This window comes from Melanerpes formicivorus, unplaced genomic scaffold (assembly GCF_026170545.1).
Source record: "Melanerpes formicivorus ecotype bairdi unplaced genomic scaffold, bMelFor1.0.p_v2 SCAF_18, whole genome shotgun sequence".
Classification (NCBI taxonomy): Eukaryota; Metazoa; Chordata; class Aves; order Piciformes; family Picidae; genus Melanerpes; species Melanerpes formicivorus.
The window spans coordinates 8,224,336-8,247,951 of NW_027142370.1; the positions used below are offsets into that span (position 1 = coordinate 8,224,336).

A 23,616-nucleotide genomic window follows, 5' to 3' on the forward strand; every position below is an offset into this window, starting at 1 on the left:
TATGAATATTACACATTCTGAGAATAAAATGGAGCAACACCTTGAGATCTTTTGAGCAGCTTTCTTAATGACAACAAAAAATATTAGATAAACAGGTGTACACAGCTGCTATTGAAACTCAGATGATGTTGAGAGAGGGATAGCTAACTAAATAGATAATCAAGATGTAGTTCATGCTAAAAAGTTGCTGTCAATATGTGTTCCAATTCAGTGACATTCTAATGGTCAAGGTGTTCAAGAGGGGATTGGATGTGCCACTTGGTGCCATGGTTTAGTCATGGGGTCTGTGGTGACAGGTTGGACTTGATGATCTTTGAGGTCTCTTCCAACCTTGGTGATTCTGTGATTCTGTGATTCTGTGAATTTGGAATTATCACCATGAGCAAGACACCTATATGAACAGTCTGCACTAAGCATCAGAGAACAGCTGTCCAACAGAAAAGACCATTCAGAACCAGAGGTATAAAACACAACAGAAGGCGTCAATGACCTGCATTCTACCTGAACATTTTCACTTGTCCTGCCTAGAAAGAATTTGTATACTTGCCAATGATGTAGAAAAGAATCTGGACTCAATCAGTGGACATATGTGATGCACAGTGAGCAAGCCAAGACTTCTAAGAACATAGAAGTTACTGCCCGTGACCAGTAAATATGATGTATTTGGTAACCACCTAGGGCATGCAGCAGCAATTCAATGAAGTACATCTGCACATTCATGTCCCTGGGAAATTCCAGATGGAAATAAAGCTGCCCTGTCACTGCTGGCCTTATAACCACTCCTTATTTTGAAGCATAAATAAGAAGTTGGTGACTTTGCACAGCTATTACTAAGCCATGCATTGCACTTCTGGCAACTCTTGTACTGTAAATCATTTAAACTATAAATTAGAACAAGTGACTTCTGACAGAAATTATTATTATAGTAACACCTGCAAAATACCTTGTAAACAAGAGAGATGGAATGGAATGGAATGGAATGGAATGGAATGGAATGGAATGGAATGGAATGGAATGGAATGGAATGGAATGGAATGGAATGGAATGGAGTGGAATGGAATTAACCAGGTTGGAAAAGACCTCAGAGACCATAGAGTGAAACCTATCATCGGACACCATCTAATAAACTAAACCATGGCACCAAGTGCCCCATCCAGTCTCTTCCTAAGCACCTCCAGTGATGGTGACTCCACCACCTCCCTGGGCAGCACATTCCAATGGCAAATCACTCTTTCTATGAAGAACTTCCTCACCTCCAGCCTAAACCTCCCCTGGTGCAGCTTGAGACTGTGTCATCTTGTTCTGGTGCTGGTTGCCTGGGAGAAGAGACCAACCCCCACCTGGGTACAACCTCCCTTCAGGTGTTGTAGACAGCAATAAGGTCTCTCCTGAGCCTCCTCTTCTCCAGGCTAAGCAACCCCAGCTCCCTCAGCCTCTCCTCACAGGGCTGTGCTCCAAACCCCTCCCCAGCTTTGTTGCCCTTCTCTGGACACGTTCCAGCAAGTCAACATCATTCCTAAACTGAGGGGCCCAGAAGTGGACACAAGACTCAAGGTGTGGCCTACTTACAGACTGTAGAGGGCAATTTGACTTCATACACATCTTCCAAAATACAAAAAAAAATGTGTGAAAATACTTGTGTTATTACACTGGTTATTCCTAGAGCATCTATCAAAGTATTAAACATGTACCTAAGACTAAGGGGAGCATCAGCTACTGTATGACTTGCAAGGTAATCAGTTTTAAATTTAACCTGGACAAATTAGTTTATTGATAGAATTAACAATTATTACTTGGAATTCCAGAAAGGCTCAGGGAATCTAGCTGGAAACAAGCCTGCTCATCACATAAATGTGGTATCTTTATCTGGGGATAAAAACCCCAGCTGTTAGAATAGTGTAAGAGTCTTGTCCAGATTAAACAACCCATCATCTATAAAATCACCTAAGCTGTACAGATAAAAAGCTCAAGGAGAGACAGACTCAAACTAGCAAAGCCACATCTTGTTAAAGCATATGTCGCCTGTCTGCAATACTTTTAACACATGCTAGAACATACTGGATGCATTATCACATTTATTGCCTTGACAACAAAGCTAGAATTAATTGTATAGGGTAGTCCTTGTTCCAGCAAGCTGAGAGGAAGTAAAAGAAGTATTAGCTGTATTTTCAGATGTGATCTAAGAAGCTATTTTTCTGATAAGCAAACAAAAAGCCAAGATTATTTAAAATTCACTACTTAACTTAGAAGATGATGTGATTTTTCACACATCCTTCACAAAAGCTGCTCTGTGCCTGGCAAAATAATAAAGGGGGGGGGGGGGGAGGGGGGATGGGAATTAAAAACAAGAGGATATTAAAGAAATCTCTTTTACATTAAAAATATTTGTAAATAAAGCTTTTGAAATAAAACCTTTCTGTTTTTCACGTTTTGTTTGCCTTACAGCTAAGGTTTAAAAGAACCTTTTGAGTCAATGGAAACAGAATGTAATAACCAAACCTATTTTGTCCCCTGCAGGTCTGAAAGCAAACATTTCTTCCAGTTCTTTTTCTTGAATACTCTATTTAGGAAAGTTCTGCTGAAAATATCTTGTATCAAGATGCACTTGGTCTAAGGTATTAAATTCTTGTTATTATTTAAAGAGAGGAGAAGAGAAGAGAAGAGAAGAGAAGAGAAGAGAAGAGAAGAGGAGAGAGAGGAGAGGAGAGGAGGAGAGGAGAGGAGAGGAGAGGAGAGAGAGGAGGAGAGAGAGGAGAGGAGAGGAGAGGAGAGGAGAGGAGAGGAGAGGAGAGAGAGGAGGAGGAGAGGAGAGGAGAGGAGAGAGAGGAGAGGAGAGGAGAGGAGAGGAGAGGAGAGGAGAGAGAGGAGAGGAGAGGAGAGGAGAGGAGAGGAGAGGAGAGGAGAGGAGAGGAGAGGAGGAGAGGAGAGGGAGAGGAGAGGAGAGGAGAGGAGAGGAGAGGAGAGGAGAGGAGAGGAGAGAGGAGAGGGAGAGGAGAGGAGAGGAGAGGAGAGGAGAGGAGAGGAGAGGAGAGGAGAGGAGAGGAGAGGAGAGGAGAGGAGAGGAGAGGAGAAGGAGGAGGAGAGGAGAGAGGAGAGGAGAGGAGAGGAGAGGGAGAGGAGAGGAGAGGAGAGGAGAGGAGAGGAGAGGAGAGAGGAGGAGGAGGAGAGGAGAGGAGAGGAGAGGAGAGGAAGAGGAGAGGAGGAGAGGAGAGGAGAGGAGAGGAGAGGAGAGGAGAGGAGAGGAGAGGAGAGGAGAGGAGAGGAGAGGAGAGGAGAGGAGAGGAGAGGAGAGGAGAGGAAGAGGAGAGGAGAGGAGAGGAGAGGAGAGGAGAGGAGAGGAGAGAGAGGAGAGGAGAGGAGAGGAGAGGAGAGGAGAGGAGAGGAGAGGAGAGGAGGAGAGAGGGAGAGGGAGAGGAGAGGAGAGGAGAGGAGAGGAGAGGAGAGGAGAGGAGAGGAGAGGAGAGGAGAGGAGAGGAGAGAGAAGGAGAGAGAGAGAAGAAGGAGAGAGAAGAGAAGAGAGAAGAGAAGAGAAGGAGAAGAGAAGAGAAGAGAAGAGAAGAGAAGAGAAGAGAAGAGAAGAAGAGAAGAGAAGAGAAGAGAAAGAGGAAGAGAATGAGAAGAGCATATTCTCTTATTATCATTCCAAAATATACTTCAGCTTCCTTCAAGCAGAAAACCCCGGAAGTACCCTGACCCAACAATCTGTCAAAAATCTGGCCCACATGATGTGGGGAAAAGACAATGAAAGACTGCACCCCTGACCAACTTACAAGCCATTTCTAAGCTAACAAGAAGCACTCTAACTATTGGCTTTTAATTGCATTACTTATGTTCTGGGAACTGAGCCCTTACTTTTTACATTTCTAATGCATGACATAAGAACAACTTTATTTCTGTCTTTAGGAGATTTGCCATAAAAAACAGTGAAGTGTTTCTAATGGAAATGCTCCAGTGAGAAGTGAGTTTGCTCTCTCTATGCAAAGGATGGCTGCCACAGCTCCTAATCTTTAAAATTAAGACTTAAGGTCAATAAATTATTTCCTTTTCATTAGCAAAGTGAAGAGTGTGAAATTGATTATTTTTATTACATCCTCACTAACTTGCTAATGTAAACCCTCTGGCTAAAATGCTAACAAATACACAACATACAATCCAACAAATTTACTGCATGAAATGAATTAGAAGGACTGAGATTCTCAGATAGTCACAGGGTTGGTTTAAAAACAATGTTACAATTTACCACTGTAGCTTGAACTGGACTGCACTTGGTGGACACGACATGACCTTATCAGACTCATAGGATCATAGAAAAGCTTGGGTTGGGAAGGACTCTTTAAAAGCCATCTAGTCCCAATCCCCCTGCAGTCAGCAGGGGACATCTGCAACTAGAGCAGGTTGTTCAAAGAACCATCCAACATGACCTTGAATGTTGTCAGGGATGGGGCATTCTACCACTTCTCTGGACAGCCTGTTCCAATGTTTCATCACCTTCAACATAGAAAATGTCTTCTTTAAATCTAATCTGAAATCTCCAGGTGTTCCTCACATGTTCAGGGAAAAAAAGGCAATGCCCCCCACTGAGAAATGCAACTCAGTGTAACAAACAGAAGCTGAAGAATTCAGCACTGTCAAATGCCATGCTGCTTACCTAACAACTCAATCAATACTGGTGCTGTCAGAATCATCATAGAATCATCATCATAAATCAATAAGGTTGGAAAAGACCTCAGAGATCATCAAGTCCAACCCATTACCTAACACCTCATGACCTAACCTAAAACCCATGGCTCCAAGTGCCATGTCCAATCCTATTTTGAGCACCCACCCAATGATGGCAACTCCACCACCTCCCCTGGGCAGCACATTCCAATGGCCAGTCACTCTTTCTGTGAAGAACTTTCTCCTCACCTTGAGCCTAAACTTCTGGCTCAGGTTGAGACTATGTCCCTCTTGTTCTTGTGCTGGTTGCCTAGGAGAAGAGACCAAACCCCACCTGTCTACAACCTCTTCTCAGACAGTTGTAGACAGCAATAAGGTCTCCCCTGAGCCTCCTCTTCTCCAGGTTATGAACCTCACAGTGCAAACGCCAAGCCTTTTCAGACCAGAAAGTCAAATCAAGGCACTGGCAAATTTCTTTTCAATCTGACTGTTGTGTACAAGTAGCAAAAGATATAGATCCATATAAACATATACACACAATTATCTATCCTGTCAACTTCAGGGAAAATTACTTTGGTTCTCTGACTGCAGACTAAGGTGAGACCCTACAGAGAAACTGATAAATTCAATTGTTTAAAGCATACATAAGTTGGTGAGGGGTTTGGAGCAGAAGCCCTATGAGGAGAGGCTGAGGGAGCTGGGGTTGTTTAGCCTGGAGAAGAGGAGGCTCAGGGGAGGCCTTATTGCTGTCTACAACTACCTTAAAGGGAGGTTGTAGGCAGGTGGGTGTTGGTCTCTTCTCCCTGGCAACCAGCACCAGAACAAGAGGACACAGTCTCAAGCTGCACCAGGGGAGGATTAGGCTGGATGTTAGGAAGAAATTGATTGGCCATTGGGATGTGCTGACTGGTGGTGGAGTCAACATCATTGCAGGTGTTTAGGAGGAGACTGGATGGGGTGCTTGGCGCCATGGTTTAGTTGATTAGATGGTGTTGGATGATGGGCTGGATGTGATGATCTTGAAGGTCTCTTCCAACTTGGTGTTTGTATTCTATTCTACATGAACTCTTACTTCAGCAAAAGGGCATTTGTGGATTTTTGTTTTGCTTGGGTTGGGTTTTTTGTTTGTTTGTTTGTTTTCCCAGCCTTTTGAATGGAAACAAGAATAAGCTGATGAATACTGTCCCTGGAAACAGTCCTTATAAGTAATGATTCAAGTAATTAAGTATTTGTAGAGTAGCAATATAAAATAAAATATTATTCAACACCTTACTAAGGAAGACTGCTTGTACAACCCCATGACTCAGTTCAGGATTTTAATGGAAATTTAGCAGTTCTGAAAAAAAAAAGAGGCTAAGAGGATCTGTGAATTCCTTTATTGTTAATATTTCCTATACTCTCCGTGCAATTGTGATCTATTGAAAAATTGCATACTTCAATTGTACATTTTTAGAGCTAGCATTATCTGATAGGTTGTTTGGTTGCGTGGTTTAGTTGATTAGGTGGTTTTGGATGATAGCTTGGGTGCGATGATCAACAAGTCCAAGTGCCGAGTGCTGCACTTTGGCTACGGCAATCCCATGCAGAGCTACAGGCTGGGGTCGGAGTGGCTGAGAGCTCCCAAACAGAGAGGGACCTGGGGGTGCTGATCGACAGCCACCTGAATATGAGCCAACAGTGTGCCCAGGTAGCCAGGAGGGCCAATAGCATCCTGGCCTGCATTAGGAATAGTGTGGCCAGCAGGAGCAGGGAGGTCAAAGTGCCCCTGTACTCTGCTTTGGTTAGGCTGCACCTTGAGTCCTGTGTCCAGTTCTGGGCCCCTCAGTTTAAGAAGGACATCGAAACACTTGAACATGTCCAGAGAAGGGCAACAAGGCTGGGGAGAGGCCTTGAACATAAGCCCTATGAGGAGAGGCTGAGGGAGCTGGGATTGTTTAGCCTGGAGAAGAGGAGGCTCAGGGGTGACCTCATTGCCCTCTACAACTACCTGAAGGGTGGTTGTAGCCAGGAAGGGGTTGGCCTCTTCTCCCAGGCAACCAGCACCAGAACAAGGGGACACAGTCTCAAGCTGTGCCAGGGGAGGTTTAGACTCGAGGTGAGGAGGAAGTTCTTCACCGAGCGAGTCATTCGTCATTGGAACGGGTTGCCCAGGGAGGTGGTTGAGTCATTGACCCTGGAGGCGTTCAAGGGGAGATTGGACGTGGCACTTGGTGCCATGGTCTAGTCATGGGGTCTGTGTTGATAGGTTGGACTCGATGATCCTCGAGGTCCTTTCCAACCTAAGTGATACTGTGATACTGTGATACTGTGAAGGTCTCTTCTGACCTGGTTTATTCTATTCTATTCTATCTGTGCTTCTGCTGAAGTATTCAACTTCACAGCCTAAACCAGGAAAAGTAAGAAATCTCATAACTTGAATAAAGAAATAAACATATATCACATATTTATTCCAATCTGACCAGTTCATTAATAATTTCATTGAAAGAAAAGCCACCCCACCCTAGATAACAGTGCTAAATTCACCATGAATTCCATGAAAGAGTCACCTGCAAGTTTTATGTTTCCATGGGTTTGTTTTTAAGCATAGCATTGAAAAAAGTGAACAAAACAGAATACTGTTGTCAGTCAATATAGGGTGACTTTATGGTAGCCACCTATTAGATTAAACTACAGGACTATATTTAACCTGAGAAGATAGGGTCCCATTTATGTAATCCTGCTTTAGGAGCTTCTAATGAGTTACTGCAGCCTAACCCAGATATGCCTGCCAGCAAGTTCCCTGCTCTTTCATGTCAACCCAATGAGGAGAGCACAATTTCATTGCAAAAATTACTGCACAGCACAAAGAACACTCTTGTTAAAAATGTTGATCAATACAATCAGTAAGCTAAAAATAAACTTCTGCCTAGTTTCACTCCTCTTTGTCACACAGAAACTTAATTTTGTTTGTGTGATATTTGCTGTATAGCTGTAGTCACAGTGCTACTAGGAAAAGATTCCTGAGGCAGCAGAGGAATAAGTAGTCAATGGAATTAGGTAAGTACAGAAATGGATAAGTCCATTGCCACTAGAACATTCCCAGAGATAGCAGATGCCTACATTTACAAGTTAATGAATGCACACAGACAGTACTGAAAGATGCTTTATATGTTAACTGAGTTATCAGCACAGTGGCCTCTTTCTGCCTTAAAAATCAACTGACATGAATGTTCATCCATCTTAGAAATGTCTTCATCTTTTAGAGAGCATCCACTGGGAGTCAGGCTTCCCCAGCTGAGAGTCCTGCACACAGCCACCTGTCTCGCAGACACATATGGCACTTGGGGATCAGCAGGAGCCAGGGTGAGCGTCGGTCACCCAGTAACATCTGCCAGCTGATCAAAAGTGGCATTAATGAAATTCTAACAGGAGTTCAGCTCACTCCTCCATGCTGAAAGACAGCTGTAGTGACAAAAGGTGTACAGAAAAAGCAGCACATTGAGATTATAGATGATAAAAAGGGGCAGGGAAAGGATGATGCTTTTCAGAACACGCTTTCTGACCCAAGCCACCTACTGCAAACTCCTTGCCAAACAGAGTCAGTACTGTTTGACATCAAGCACAGCATGAAATTTAAAACAGTGATGTAAGAAACAAGGACAGGAATAATAAAAGGTCCAACTACAAACAGAAGAAAATATTAAGAAGCCATCATTATGATTTGTCATTGCATCACACACTGCAGTACTTGTAGCTTCTAGATCTGGCTATATTTAAAGGGTTGTTAGCATGAAGGTCATCTCAACAAATGCTATATGTACAAAAATAGTTTGGATTTCAGTGTCACTAGTTGATTTCTTTACACTGTGTCTGCTGATAGTGTACCAACAGGAAAAGCACCAAGAATGCATTTCGAAGAGGCATTGTTTCAGATCATCACATTTTCTCCAGGGCATTAGGATGCTGTTGTCTGCTGTTCTATCAGGACCACAGATTTCAAGATTCAGAGCACAGTGACTATACCAGGAATGAAGACATGGCAGACCCAAAGCCAAACAAGGCCAATAGACCATAAACATAGAATCTTGGCTTCAAGTGTTAATTATTTCACTGCAAAGCTAAGGAAAGTTCTTCCACTAATTTAGTTTTTCACAAAGGAAACAATGAGGTGTGTCAAAGAAAAATAGTTTACATTTATATTACTTTAAAGTTGTATAAAGAAAAACCCCAAACTCCCACAATGAGAGGAAAAAACCCAAACAAACAAATAATGACCTCTTTGTAGCAAAAGAAGAAAAGAATACAAAGCTTACAGGAAGAAAGGAAGAGAACACCAGCTTTGATGACTGGCAATCTGAGTCCTTAGCTTGTTTAACTGTTGCATACAAATAGATGAGAGATTTTATTCTGTGATGGGAGTCAGCCAGAATGTGAATCCTGTTATCTCTTCCACCATGTGGTGCACCTACCAACTAAGGCACTGTTTCTGCATCATGAGAATGCAACATAAACATTTTGTGTAATGCAACCTGCCTGCTATCCAAGTATTTTTGTGGAGACTTCTGTTGCCAGCATTTTCGTGCCTTAAGCTACCATCTGAAACATGGAAAGCTGCCCTTTGTCAAAGTGCAAAAGCAGCATGAAAAGGAAGCAGAGGGTAAACTTCTGCTTCCCTCCCTATTCAGCAGTTAACCTGATGTATTCAATCCTTCAGATTTCAAACAAAAAATCAGTAGTCAGATATTGCACATTGTCTCCAATCCATCACTGATCTTGGCTGTTCACATGAAACACATTAGTTTGAATGCAGCTCAGTATGGGAGAGGGCGAGACATGAATCCTGTTCCATACCTGGTCATAGGGATGAATGGCACCGTGTCAGATGTTGAACCATCATACAAGAACCATTCACCTGTAGCTTTCTTTAAATCACATATTACACAATGAAAGACCAAAGAGGAAAGTATAAAGATGTTTTATTATAGCACATTTAAAATTTAGAAGTGTTGTTACACTCACTCAGATATTAAAACCAAAACATAACACACAAACAAACAAAACACCAAACAGATGTAGTAAGTTAGGAGAAAGCTAACTAAAAGAAAAATCAGAAATTAGGAAGTAAGTAGCTTGCTATAAACAAGAGAGGAAAAAATGGTCACTTTCCTTAGTGTAAGGGCAATTCCAAAGAAACTTCATTAGACAAAGCTACTTCATGATTAAAATTGCCTAATATGAAGATATATTATGAATATTAATAAAGGCATATTACACAAGTGCAGATAGAGATGATCTGTGCAGACTGCAATGTATATTCCATCCTACAGAGACAGATAATCTCAATGGAAGGAGAGAAGCAATTATGTAAAAAGGAAATGTAGAATAAAACGGATGTTGGGGGGGGGAGGGGGGAAGGGGGAAGAGATTCAAGTTACCCAGGTGGTGCTTCATGAATAAAGAAGGAAGAAAACTTCAATAACAGAGAAATCATGCTATGAAAGAAGAAGAGGAGGACTATCAACTAAGTATAAATTCTATACAGATTGTTGTATGGAGGCATGAAACACCTGACTGAAAATTCTACTAACAGAAACCAGAATGAGTTTTAGCCATGTCAGAAGGATGCAAAGCTGAGCTCCAACTTGTGTACAGATCAACATTATGAAGACAGCATTTTCTTGCTGGTTCAGTGTCGCATGAAGAATGATAACAAAAGAATTTATTCCTTTCCTGCCATGTGGATAGGCAGAAGGACAACTAAGCAACCACCAGTTTTGAGAACTCTGCTTTCTGTATTATCAGGAACAGGATGATAATTTTGTCTCCTTGACATACTTCCACAGTGAGCATTCTAGACACAGAAGCAGCACATCAAACTCCCCTGACATTAAAGGATGAAATAAATCTCTGTACAGAGACTACTATTCCCCATACCTATAACTCAGGAACAGAAGCAGTGTCAAACTCTCAGCCAACCTGCACACTGTCTCTTTGCTAGTCACAATGATGTAGGCATCAGTTCAGAAATGTATTGCACAGCTTCACTACAGGCACAGCCGAGGCAAAATCAGGCAGATATACAAGCCTGACCATATCTTGCAGATTAAGGCCCCCATGCAACCCAGTGTTATTAGAAATGCTATCATTTTGTTTTTCCTTGAAAAATAAAAACTTTACATATATTTGAACACAAGCACCACAACATTTTGCCCATCTACTGCATTACAAAACCACAGGGAAAAAAAGAGGTGCAAAATTGAATTGAACTGCTTAAGTGATGAAGCTTTGATATTTAATTGAAACTGTAAATTGCTAAAAACAATACATTATTTTATCCTGACAGTCCCATTGAGACCAATATTTGTCACTGCACTGCAAGCTTATTCTAAGCTGTTTATTAGCACAAATCCCACTAACAGCAAGAAGAAAAGAAATCTCAGGTCTAGAGCTGGCTTGCCCTAGGTATAGGCCGGAGTTTCATGTTCACATCTGCATAAGTCCTACCCAATCCAAGGTGAAGCTTAGATGACAGAATTGAAGGCTGACAGTCTTCAGCACAACTCTACAAATCTATATGCCAGTGTTTCCTGTAACTTGCTTTTCACATTCCTCCTAGGCTCAGCTATTTATTAGTTTATGTGTATTCAAGCAGCATTTAAGTCTTCAGCCACATGGCTGGCACCCTTTCTCCTACATTCTGCTCACTAAAGTCAAACAACCATAGATACTGTTATGCAGAATGATATTAGCTAACCAGAGAATAAAGGATTGCTCCAGTGTGATCTATAAGCTTTGATGCAGCACAGAAAATGGTGCTGGGAGGTGTTTTAAAATTCTCTGAAGAAATAAAATCTCTGTAATAGATGGGATGAAGTGTCTGTAAAGGGATGTCAAGCTAGACTGCATTCGATCATGTACAATTGGCTCTAATTTAAAGGGGACAGAAGTGGCACTAAAAGGGACCTGGCTGGCAAGGGAAGAACAAAAGGAGGAACAAACCAGGGGCTCTACATTCAGACAAGGGTGAGCAGGTGGGCAGGGACATATTCCAAAGGCAACCTGTTTTGCTCTCAATGAGCCACCACATCTTGGCTGAGTATACTGAAAATAGTTACCTGGGGAAAAAAGAGGGGGAAAAAAATATATAAATCAGGAGCTACTTCCCAGTTTTTCCACAGAGAAAACATTATTAACAGACACTGAAGGCTTGTCCAGGAGTTTCAACATGTGGGTTATGAGCCATCTCTCTCCTGCTAAGATTTTGTTTAACCAGCCTGCAGTGAAATGTTATGTGCTCCCCCAGAAACATCACCAACCTCCAGCATATTCTAGGTCTCTAAGTTGATACCAAGTAAACGTCCATATGGAGAAGAGGGCATGGATCATGCAAAGCATTGTGATATGGATGTTCATAGGCAGATTTAAAGAGTCTCAGAGCTCCAATAGAACTTGATAGAGTATATTCATCTTCTAATCCACTAATGTGCTGGGCTATCTTAATACCAAGAGGAAGGTCTGTGCTGCTTTTCAGTCACTAAAGTTTTGGACTGTGTCCCCAGAGTCATGTTTGTCTACTAAAATCTTAAGAAGATGTACAAGTATGCACTTACAGTCCCACTTTTCAGGACAGGTTTCATTAGTCAGAAATACTGCAGTGTAAAGGATACTTATGTATTCAAACCCCCAAAACTGAGGCATCTCCTCCCATACAGAGAGATAAGGCTGTTGGTGACAACCACAATGAGTGTGACTACCACTGTCAACCACCCTGCCTAGATTAGTCATTATTTACATCCAGTGTATATCCAGAACACATGCAATAATGTTCATGGATTTATGGATTGCATAAGCTGTAGCTGAGATCATAACCAAACCAGTCAGTACCAAGAGAGTTCTCATTTTTCTGTGAACAAAACTACAGCCCTTGCAAGAGAGAACTGATAACAACATTTCTCTCACCTGTGGGGTGGAGTGTATCTCAGGCAATAATACAGGAGAAATAAAGAATGGTTTGGGTAATTCAATCACTCTCAAAAATAAGTTTCTCACTTTACAGTTTCATTGCTAATGAATATATCAAAACCTTAATGATTCCTTACACATAAGACAAGTATGTGTTACAGTAGAAAACAGAATGACATGGCATAAACTGTGCAGAACATCCATTCCCCCACCATGAAAAAGCCCACAGCATATAAGAACATTTAGCATTTTGCCATCAACAAAGCTTCCTACATAGACGCCCACTCTTTCTTATTTTCTCTGTAGCTTGTTCTTTTAACTCACTCATCTCCTTCCCCATCTTTCACACAATTATTGACTTACCTACTTTCTCTATAGCTTCCTCAGGTTTGTTTTCATGAGAAAACTGACCACGGAAATAGTTAACTCCTCACAGTCAGTTCCGAATACATCATCCTCTTTATGTTTCCCCTCTCCTACTGTATTTATATATCAATAAATTCCTTGAGAAACGGAGGTGTTATTCCAGGGCTTCTGAAATCTGAAATAACTAGAGCAGGATACTTATTCTGCAGATCTAAGCTTCATGCTGTGATAGATTCACAAATTTGGTCCCACCTCCCAGTAAGGAGATGGCAATTACCGCATTCCAGGGCAGGACCATGGATTTTTTCCAGCTCCCTTATCCCACATGTCAGTTACAGCTGATTGTGGCAGCTGAACCAGTAATGCTTTTTTGCATCAGATGCACAAGAACTAGATGAGAAAGAACAAACTTGAATTAGGTTTTGCTTCTTCTGCAGATAACAATTATTGGGTTTGGCAATCATGATATTTAAGACTCTGCTTTACTGATGCCCAATGGGATTTTAGATGTACAGACTTAAATCAGTAATAAATGCACAATATTTATAAGCTATATGGGAATACCTGCCTTTAAAACATTTAGATATTCTTCTGCTTTATGTGAGGAAGCAGCACTTAGAATCCTGTATTGCTTTTGTGCTCTTCGAAGGATTAGCCTCTCTCAATTCCTGGACAATACATATATTAAGAACACTGAGTACTCTGATTAGAGCTTAAACACTGTTTAAATCAGACACAACTCCATGTAAAGAATAATCTGGCATTATTATGATATTATGCCAGAGTGCTAGTATGCAGGAGTCTTCTATTTCATCCAGTTTGTAGGATGTACTGTCTCCACAAATGTTGACCTTTGAAATATTTTCTGATTGCACATCTGTAACACACACACACACACACAAATTCCCAGTATTTATTGGGTTTACTCTTAGAAACCACCACTTTGTTACCCAATAGCTAGATTCCTAGTAGCTATATAAACAGACAGAATAAATCTAGTTCTGATACATTGGTTTATGGCTGTGGTCATGGTTCCCCACAGTGAGGTGTAAAAATAGTCATCTATCTTTCTAGACCAGAAGTCATCTAGGAAAGACTAACGTTAAAAATAAGGGGAGGGGAAAAAAAGTAGAAGAAACCCCAAAAATGTTTCATTTTCTTAATAAGAGATAACAGGAAAAAAAATCTGCAAAAAGCAATATGTACACAGAATATTAGTTAGTAACTTAAAGGCAGTGTTGGAAGCTTTGTTTTTACTGCAGGACTTTCTGGCTGGTAGAATACGGAACCTTAAAACAACCTAAGAAATTGTAGCAGGTGATGGGAATCCCTTAAAAACAAAACAAACAAAACCCACAACAATCTAACCCCCCCAAAAAAATCATCCAAACTAGAAAACATTAATATGGAGATAAAATGAGATATCAAGAATGAAAGACATAATATATTCACTTTTCAAGGCACCTCATAGCAGAGAAATCACATTGATGTCATTCAACAGTGAAACTGATTTAAAAATACAAAATAGGCTCAACTGACCTCCTCAGTCTTGTATACAAATCTTAACTTCTGGAGCAGGAGACTGATCTTTGAGACTTCAACCCTTCTTTTGAAATGCAGTTTGAAATTGGCCAACGAATGTAAGAATTAGTCACAAGGGACTAAGACAGCAGATGCATTTTAAGCCTCATTTCTGTAGGAATCCAGGCTACAGCAAATGCAGTTAAAGATTTTTGTAAGAGTTTGCCATGTTACTAAAAAAAATCAGACTTACCAGAACAGACAGAGTGTTGAGGCACAGCATCACATCCTCCCTCCCTCTCCCATGTGATAGCAGCCAAAGCCTCACGCAAAAGCTAATAGGATGATTATCTGCTAGAAAGATTATGCTGCACAGAGAAGGTGAAGTCTGCCTTTGTGAGAATTAAGTCCATCATACTTACTGGTCTGCTGAACTATTTTCTTTTGCCCTAGTGCAGACAGGTTTTCACTCTGATCTGTCTTAAAATTACTAAATCTCAAAGAACAAATTCTAAGAAGAAGCTGGGATAAAATGCATTTGTAGATCCTTCTTTTTAGTTTAAGAAACGGGGAATCCAGGAAAGGATACAAGAGAGAAAATGTCTGGATTCTTCTTTAAGAAGTAAAGGTCTGCTACACTAAATTAGAAAGTGTATAATTATAGTCTATGCCTAACAAATTTAGCAATGAATGATTAAGACATGATCTGTTCTATGGAAATGCCAAGATGTGACTCAAAGCAGATCAACATAAGGTAAAAACATTGTGAAAGTGGTGCTTTACACCTTGACAGGGGGGGAAAAAGTTGTGTTCTTGGGGTTTCAACTCTCACTTCTAAGCAAGTCAGAGATGCAACACACAACCAAGTGTTCTCTCCATGCTGATAGGAACCACAATGTGTTCACATCCAGAAAGAACTACATTAAGGAGTTACTCCAGAATCACAGGAGTCCTTACAGCTTAGAGACTCAAAGAGAATAGGAATCACTGTCTCACAAAGTAATACCTTCACCCCAGAAACACGTCCTGATTAGACTGAGGCATTATGGTCCAGTAAATAAAAAAAGTTACCAGATGCAGAACACTGCTCTATATAGAAAACAGAAAAGGAAGGTGAAATCCCAGCCTCAGAATCACTGACATTTTTGCAAGTCTAATCAGAGTAGGCCTACTGTAGATAGATAAGATGTTCTTCATTCTGATCACTGAAGAAGAGAAATAAGGTAATTTTGAAAGAACCCAAGGAACATTGCTCTGCAACAACCCATTCTTATCCTCACCATACAAATAATAACAACAACAAAAATAATACTTCAGTTTCAGTTACACCAACATGCCACTTAGCTCACTTCATCTTAAAATAATCAGATAATGTTAGGATTAAATTTGAGTGCATTATACTCAAAAGGAGGGGAGAGGGAGGAGGGGGTGGGAAATCACCTTCTCACCCGCATGGTGAAGTGAAGGCAACCAGATACGCAGACAGTGCCTGTAATGAAGGCTGACAACAATGCTTACCTTAGCAAAAGGGGCATCATTTATTGGGGTTACACCCAGGAAGCCATCTATTTCATCTGCAGCACATGCTTAACATGAGTGCCGAATCAAAAGTGAAACTGCAAAATACAGCCGGGTGACACTGATGGCACTTCCGTAAGGTAACAGCTATCATAAGAGCAACTACAACCTAAACAGAGGGCATCTGTCAGTCATCCACAATGATGAAAGTTAATTCAAAGCAGCACTGAGAAATCATAGAATTGTTAGGGTTGGAAGGGACCCCAAGGATCACCTAGTTCCAACCCCCCTGCCATGGGTAGGGACACCTCACACTAGATCAGGTTGCTCAGAGTTGCATTCAGCCTGGACTTAAAAACTTCCAGGGATGAGGCTTCTACCACCTCCTTGGGCAACCTGTTCCAGTGCAACCTGTTCTAGTGTCTCACATATGATAGACTCTCTGAAACAGCTCCCATTTCCCTTACTTTCAAGGTAGGGTGCACGAGAACAGGCAAAATACTGTTAAGGTGGGCTGAAAACAAGAAAAGGGGACAGGATACCTAAAAGAGTTATGAGAGACATCTTGATCCTTCTGTAGTTGTGGTCATGTTCAGCATTTAGTAAGGAATAAATGAGCAACACATGAACAAACACACAGTGAGCCGATGATATAAATAGCTCCCCTCTTAATTTTGTACCACAGAACCCCAGCTTACAGACTAAATATATGGGTTTTATACATGTCTGCAAGAAACAAACAAAGGTAATATTTACATCAAAGTTCCCTTGTCATATCCAAAGCAAAACGAAGATGCTCTCAACAATCTCCCACTAAAACCAAAGCAAAGAAAAACAGTGTGGACTGCATTGTTTTATGTTTGGTTGATTGAGGGTTTTTTTGAGTAGGACATGACCAATACAAAAAAAGTCTATTTGCTGTTTATAAACTTCTCAACATTTAAGTGATTTTTGGCTAACTTTCATCTCTAGAAACTTGTTTCAGCTAATCATGTCACTATGCTATCAATCATGTGGGTGTGTGCTTGTATTGTTTTATATAATGTGTCTTAAAAGCAGAGGATGGAAAGGTAAGTTAGAAATGGCCACTCCATCTCTCTCTTTATTGACATATCATTTCCCATTGCAAACTGGTAAGGTAAGAAGATACATAGTGACTGCAAGGTTGGGTGCCCAAAAAGGAACATTAAAAATAACTTTTCACCTCTCATTACATCAGGCACTTTATCCACTCCTGTCAAACCAAGAGCTGCACATGGGAGCTTCCCAAATATATGTGGTTCTTCATTTGCATTGATGCATGTGTTTGAGAGCCTACACGGTAAAGAATACATCAAACTCAGAAGTAGCTGTGGAATGAAATGACAGATCTATGAGCCTAGCATTGTGTTGAAAAGAAAAAGAGAAAACCTTACCTATCACAGCACATATCAGCATTTTCTCTTAAGCTGCCATTCTTATCAAACAAATGAAGAGATGGAAAATTGCAAGCAAGGAGGTTATCCACTTAGAGTTTTAGTGATCTCAAAGAAAGACCTTGGAAGCCTTCCATATGCTAAAAACAGTTCTGTGGTTTATAACAACGTGCACAGGATGACAGTGTCACTGAAAAAGAATGAGTTAAAAATGAGTTTAAACCACTATTACAGTTCAATTTTGAGAATGAATTTTTATGGAACTGCCGAAGGTAATTTCCCTCTTACTGAAGTTACAGCTGATCAGGTTTTATACTTGACAAAAAAAGTCATCAGAAGTTGAACTAAAGGAAGTTAGAAATTTTGGCTATGGGGAAGTAAAAAAAAAAGGCACTTTTTTAGATCATGAACTCATGCTCTCTTATTGCAACACAAACAAACAAACAATGAAACAATGACTGTGAAACTGATTTTCCTAAATAAAACAGTGTGTCTATCAGTACACAAAGCTGCAATTAAGGCTGGATATTGCCACTTCAAAGTGAAGCAGAATAGAGTTAATTAAAGTTGAGAAGAAAAAAAGTCAGGATTATAGATGAGAACACGAGGAAGAATTTAATTGGTTGTTTCCTTGATGGCAGAGGAACATTAGCTCAGAATTAATAAATGGATAGATAAATTGAGATGCAGTAATCAGTGGTACATGTCCATATATCCTCTCAGAGAGAGGCAGTGTGCAAGAAATCTTGCTTCTATACAAAAAGGCAATCCAACCTCACATTCTTCATTATCTTCTGTTCCTTGACATGTGTTTATGTCATCTCCAGCTGGCCTTATGCTGCCCAGAATATGGACCAGGCCCATTTATTTCCCCAGTACACTTGCTACTCCTCCATCTCCTACTTTCCATCATAACCTAATCAAAATGTTCAGCAGGAAAAACAATAAAAATCTTTACATGAAAATAACTCTAAACAGGCTCAACCCATGGGCTCTTTAGGGATATTTCCAACTCCTACGTTCCCATAACAACAATCTAAGACACTAAAGGAACATATATTTAAGTAGAGAATAAACACTGCTCAGAACATGTCCAAAACCAAAACAAAAACAGGTGCCTTTGTCTGCATGCAGGAGAACTTAAACATGCTGGCCAATTTCTGTATCGATGACCTCCTACAGTACTAGCATCTCAGACAATAACAGACCAAAGTCCCAGTGCCCCACTGAAGCAGTCATAGAAACATAGAATCATAGAATCAATAAGGTTGGAAAAGATCTCAAAGATCACCAAGTCCAACCTGTCACCCAAGACCTCATGACTACTAGACCATGGCACCAAGTGTCACATCCAATAACCTCTTGAACACCTCCAGGGACGGTGACTCCACCACTAAGGGGGTGCTCTCCTTAAACTTGTAGAGCACCTCTGCAAAGAGAGGGCTCTTCACCAACAAGGAGAATCACCTCTTCTAACAAGATCCAAGATGTCTGGTCCTTCTGTTCACAACTCCTACACATCCGCTCACTTCATATTAACATCTCATTAACTGTACCCATCCAAAACCAAAAAAAAAAACATTCCAAAAGGCCACACACAACCTCAAATGAAAGAAACAAAATCATCCCAAGGGATGGAGAAATATAATCAGAGCAGACATTGAAAACAAATGTTCTAAGAGTATCTCAGCTTCTGTACTACAATAACTGATTTTAGCATTATAACTGATTTTAGCATTATTAAGGCCCATTTTCAATGCAGAACAAAAGTACCATCACAAGAACATAATGAAGCAGATTTTAAGTCTTTATAAAAACCTTCCTGCCTAAACACCCCCTGAATTCATGTGTCTTAGGGAAAACAGCACAAAGCATATTCACCTCTGGAAGAGAATCTGGCATCTCATGGAGATGAAACACAGCAGAGCCTAATCAGCATTACAGAATCCCGTTCCTGCATAAACACATACACACGTCATGCTCTGCTGTCAGTGAGACCAATCATGTAAGAAAAGACATTACTGTGTCTACATGATGGGTCCTAAGCATAGGGCAGGGATCTCAGGCAGCAAAAAAGAAATGTGAGACTCAATTTTTCGCCCTTGGAAAACTAACTAGGATTTCTTTCTAATGATCCAATGATTTCTCTTTGTTTTAATTGAGTAAATAATACAAGTACATACCATCTGTTTTAATCAACATCATTTTGCAGGGTTGTTTGATTAGAGAGTGTGGTACTTGGAATATTTGACTGATAATCTGAAAATACCTCACAAAACTAGTTCTTGCTGGATTGTTAAACCACGTCCACTCGATCCTCTCTATAAACAGAGATCTTGCAAATCTGCAGTGACTCACAGGCCTAACAGCTGCTTCAAGGGCTGAGGTAAAGAACTTTCCCAAAAATCCCACACATTCACCAGGACAAAGTGGTCTAAATGGGCAAGCAATAAACAAAAATTACATGGCATCCAGCCCCCTGGTGTGATCTACTCTGTAGTGTTGCCATAGAAAATGGAAAAGAAGCCTCCAATTAGGGAAGAGGTCACTCTTAAGCACAGATCTTATGTAAATATCAGCCAGGAGGAGAGAAAAAGAAAAAAAAAAGGCCTCATCCTGAAAGCCCTCCAAGGGCAGGCCTCAGCTTGGCTCACAGAACCCCCTGCCAGCAGGGCTGGGTTTGCAAGCACAGCTCTGAACCTCCGCATCCTGCCCCAGAGACCCCGCCCGGAGCCCAGGTAAGGTCCGAGAGCAGGGGAGCGGTGGAGCCCCGGGCAGGGCGCGGGATGAGCCGCACCCCTCATCTCACCCTCCCGCAGGTACCGGCGGAGGGGAGGGATGGGTGTGCATGGGCGGGGGTCGGAGGGCTGTCACCCGCCGCAGCTGTAAGGTCCGGGGCTCTCCCTTCTGCACTCGGCTCGCTGATGGCTGCGGGGGAGTTGCGGGAGAGCCGGGGCAGGCAGGAAGCCCGGCAGAGCTGTTCCCCTCGGAGGGCAAGATCCGCCCCTCCTCGCCCGGGGACTGACAGCGCCCAGCCCTGCCAAGGACCGGCCGCCCTTCCCGGGGCTCCCTCGCCCGCCGATCACCGGCACGGAGGGGCGAGCAGAAGCAGGCACGGCCTCACCCCACCCCAGGCTGCACTTTTTCCCCCTAGGCATCCGCACCATCAAAGTCCCCGAGCGCAGCAGCATCCTGCATCCATCCTCCCTCCCCCACCTCTCTCTCCGCGCCGCCTCCGCATCACCCACTCGTGCCTCCCGCCGCTGAAACTCACCCACGCCACGGACGGCAACGGCGGCAGGGCTCCGCCAAGCGCCTCTCCCCTCTTCTTCCTGGGGTGAGGGTGACACAGGACCCGCTGTCGCGCTGCGGCCGGAGCGGCGGAGCAGGCGGAGATGCACCTCTCGGCAGCCGCACCTCGCTGCCGGCACCGCGCTCCCGCCCCAGCTGTCACCGGCGGCCCGCCTTCGGGAGGCGGTGGCCCCGCAGCCCCGCCCCGAGCAGGGGGGACCCGCTGTCGAAGCCGCGGAATATCGGGTTGGGACGGGGGGACGATGGCTCCCCGCGGGACGAGACACCCGTAGCCTTGGCGGCTTCCCTTGGCCCTGGGAAACTTCTTCCGCGAAGCGAAACCGTGTGTGCAGAAGTCATCGAGGGCTGGTGGGATGTGTGGGGCTCGCCCTTGTGGTCAAGAAGTTGCCCTGGAGTGCATGAAGAGTGTGGCCAGAAGGTCGAGGGAGGTTGTCCTTCCCCTCTACTCTGCTCTTGCCAGGCAACATATAGAGTACTGTGTCCAGTTCTGGAGTTCCCAGATCAAGACAGACAGGGAACTCCTGGAGAAAGTCCAATGGAGGCCAACAGACGTACTGAGGGGATGGGAGCATCTCTCTGATAAGGAGAGGCTGAGAGACCTGGGCCTGTTTAGCCTGAATAAGCAAGGGGGGAATCTTATCAGTGCTTATAAATATTTAAAGGATGGGGGGCAGTCTTTTCAGAGGTGCCTAAAGCCAGGATGAGGTACAATGGGCACAAACTGGAACACAGGAAGTGGCATTTGAACAAAAAGAAAAGCTTCTCTGCTGTGAGGGTGATGGGGCACTGGACCTGGCTTCTCAGAGAGGTTGTGGAGTCTACTCAGGAGAGAGAATTCACCTGCATGCGGTCATGGGCAACAAGCTGTAGATGAACCTGCTTTAGCAGGGGAATTGGACTAGGTGACCTCTTGAGGTCCCTTCCCACCCCACCCATTCTCTGATACTGTAACATGCCCCTTACTCAACTTGCCACCTCAATAAATGTGGACCCTTGCACATCAAAAATACCACTGAGAAGGATTTATCCATTTATTTTTTTGTGTCACACCCTACCACAGTACACAAGAATTAGACATGGAGCTGTGAGATTAACCAAGCATGAGCACCACTATCCATGCCAGACAGCTATAAGCCCTAATTCTGTGTAAAACCTCATTATTTTGTTAGAATGGAACAGAGGAGCTATTTGAGGCTCCCAGGCCCAGGCTTTGCTTGTGGGTTTCAAACCACACTTCCTCTTCTGCATTGCCCTACATTGGCTTCGAATCCACCTTCACTGAAAATAATCAGCATACATCTGTTGATCCAGATTGAGTGACTGGCCCAGTGAATGCAGCAGAAATGTGTTTTAGTTACCTAAATACTAAGGCCTCAGGGAGAGGGAACGGTCACAGTAATTAGCTCAAAGTTATGTTGACAGCTGATGCAGTATTTGTGTGAATAGTCTCAGCATCAAGAGAAAACAGGCAGGCTCACCATTCTGTTGGTTTTTGTGTTGTTGCTGCTGGGGTGCTAGGTTTCTACTTAGTTTAACAAGGCAGGATACTGTAAATGCAAGATGTGTCAATCTTCAAACAAGCTCCAAGGAGCAGATTGAGTTGGGTTCATAAGAAAGACAGCAACACTGTGACAGAAATTTTATAAGGGGGTGCTTCAAGTCTAGCAGCTAAAATCATGACACCACTGATGGACAAGTAAAAAGTTTTGAATCCCAATTCAAAGTTTGCAGGGGGTTTTGATTTAAAACAGTAATGTTGTCACATCCACTTAATTTATTTTTCTTTTTAATATTATTTGTTCAGATTCAAGATTGCAGGGAAGAGCTGACCTGATTTTCTGTAGCAGTTGAGGTGTGTGTTGCTCTGGTCCGCTAAGTGCCTGTGTATGGGATGCCTGGGCTTCCACTCCATGTCGTGGGTCAATCTCTATCAAGGCTGTCTTGACCCCAGAGCACTTGCATATCCCTAGAGAAAATGCCTGACTGTGCAGTCATATATGAAACTGATAGTGCCATTAGTACACACCAAAAGTCACCTACCATGTTGTTGAATTTCACAGCATGTGTTTCTTCTGAACCAAAAGGGAAATCGGTGCTGGTGTCTGCAGCCCTTAAGGTAGAGGACACCATTCAGTTTGGCAAGGGTAAAAACTACCTACGACTGCCTAGAGCCTCATGCACATCAAACAAATTCTTTCTGGAACACATATTTTGTCAGAATCAGATCTTCTCTTACAATTGGTAGAAACATTGATATGACAAGTTGCAATATATCTTCTTGGAGATATTCTTCCTTCTGTCTTACCTTACTGACAGGTTGTGTCTAAGGTGGGTGTTGGTAGAATACCCAGAAATAGCATGTGTCACAGACATGTGCTTCTAATTGGGAATACTTACCATGCACGGTTCTCAATAGCAGCCAATGGAATCAGGCTGCAATTAAGAGCTGAAATATGTTCTCTTCCAAATGTAACTTTAATAATCATAAGCTTCATTGCACTGAGTACAATATTCCTTTCTTTTATGTGTGGGCATGTGGCTGTGTGGATATGTATGCACTTCAAATATTTTCTTGCACCTGCTTTTGAGAAGTCATTTTTTCCTTAATAGAGAGGAAAGAGTCTTCTAGGGATATACACCCTAAAATTAGGATTTATTATAGGCTTGATGTACAGCTCACTTGGTTAAATGCTGCCTTGGTCTGCAGTCACACATCAAATTAGAAGTGACAATAAAAATAGATGACATTACTGATTATGCTGTGGAATATGGGGATAAAGCATTCAACTCATGTTAAAAGAAAGGGAGAAACTGAAGTCATAATATATTAACCCATGCTTGGTCAAAGGTGCTGCTATAGAAGTAAGTGCTGGGGCTCTGGATG

The 23,616-nt window shown here is 42.3% G+C and overlaps 2 protein-coding genes across 12 annotated transcripts in view; one reads left to right on the plus strand and one right to left on the minus strand.

Annotated features, from left to right (window-relative positions):
* Positions 1–20,809, minus strand: part of JAKMIP1 (janus kinase and microtubule interacting protein 1) — a 122,803-nt gene extending 101,994 nt beyond the window's left edge. For 2 of the 11 annotated variants that reach the window (XM_068149512.1, XM_068149513.1), the window contains exon 1: positions 14,741–14,804. The gene's annotated coding sequence lies outside the window, so the exon portion shown is untranslated. Of the gene's footprint in view, positions 1–12,963; positions 13,150–14,505; positions 14,524–14,740; positions 14,806–16,005; positions 16,027–17,420; positions 17,611–20,694 lie in introns of those variants that run through there. The other 9 variants (XM_068149514.1, XM_068149515.1, XM_068149506.1 and 6 more) reach the window with 8 other exon arrangements.
* WFS1 (wolframin ER transmembrane glycoprotein) overlaps positions 20,141–23,616 on the plus strand; it is a 42,925-nt gene continuing 39,449 nt past the window's right edge. Inside the window, exon 1 of the mRNA XM_068149517.1 lies at positions 20,141–20,158. The gene's annotated coding sequence lies outside the window, so the exon portion shown is untranslated. The remainder of the gene's footprint in view (positions 20,159–23,616) is intronic.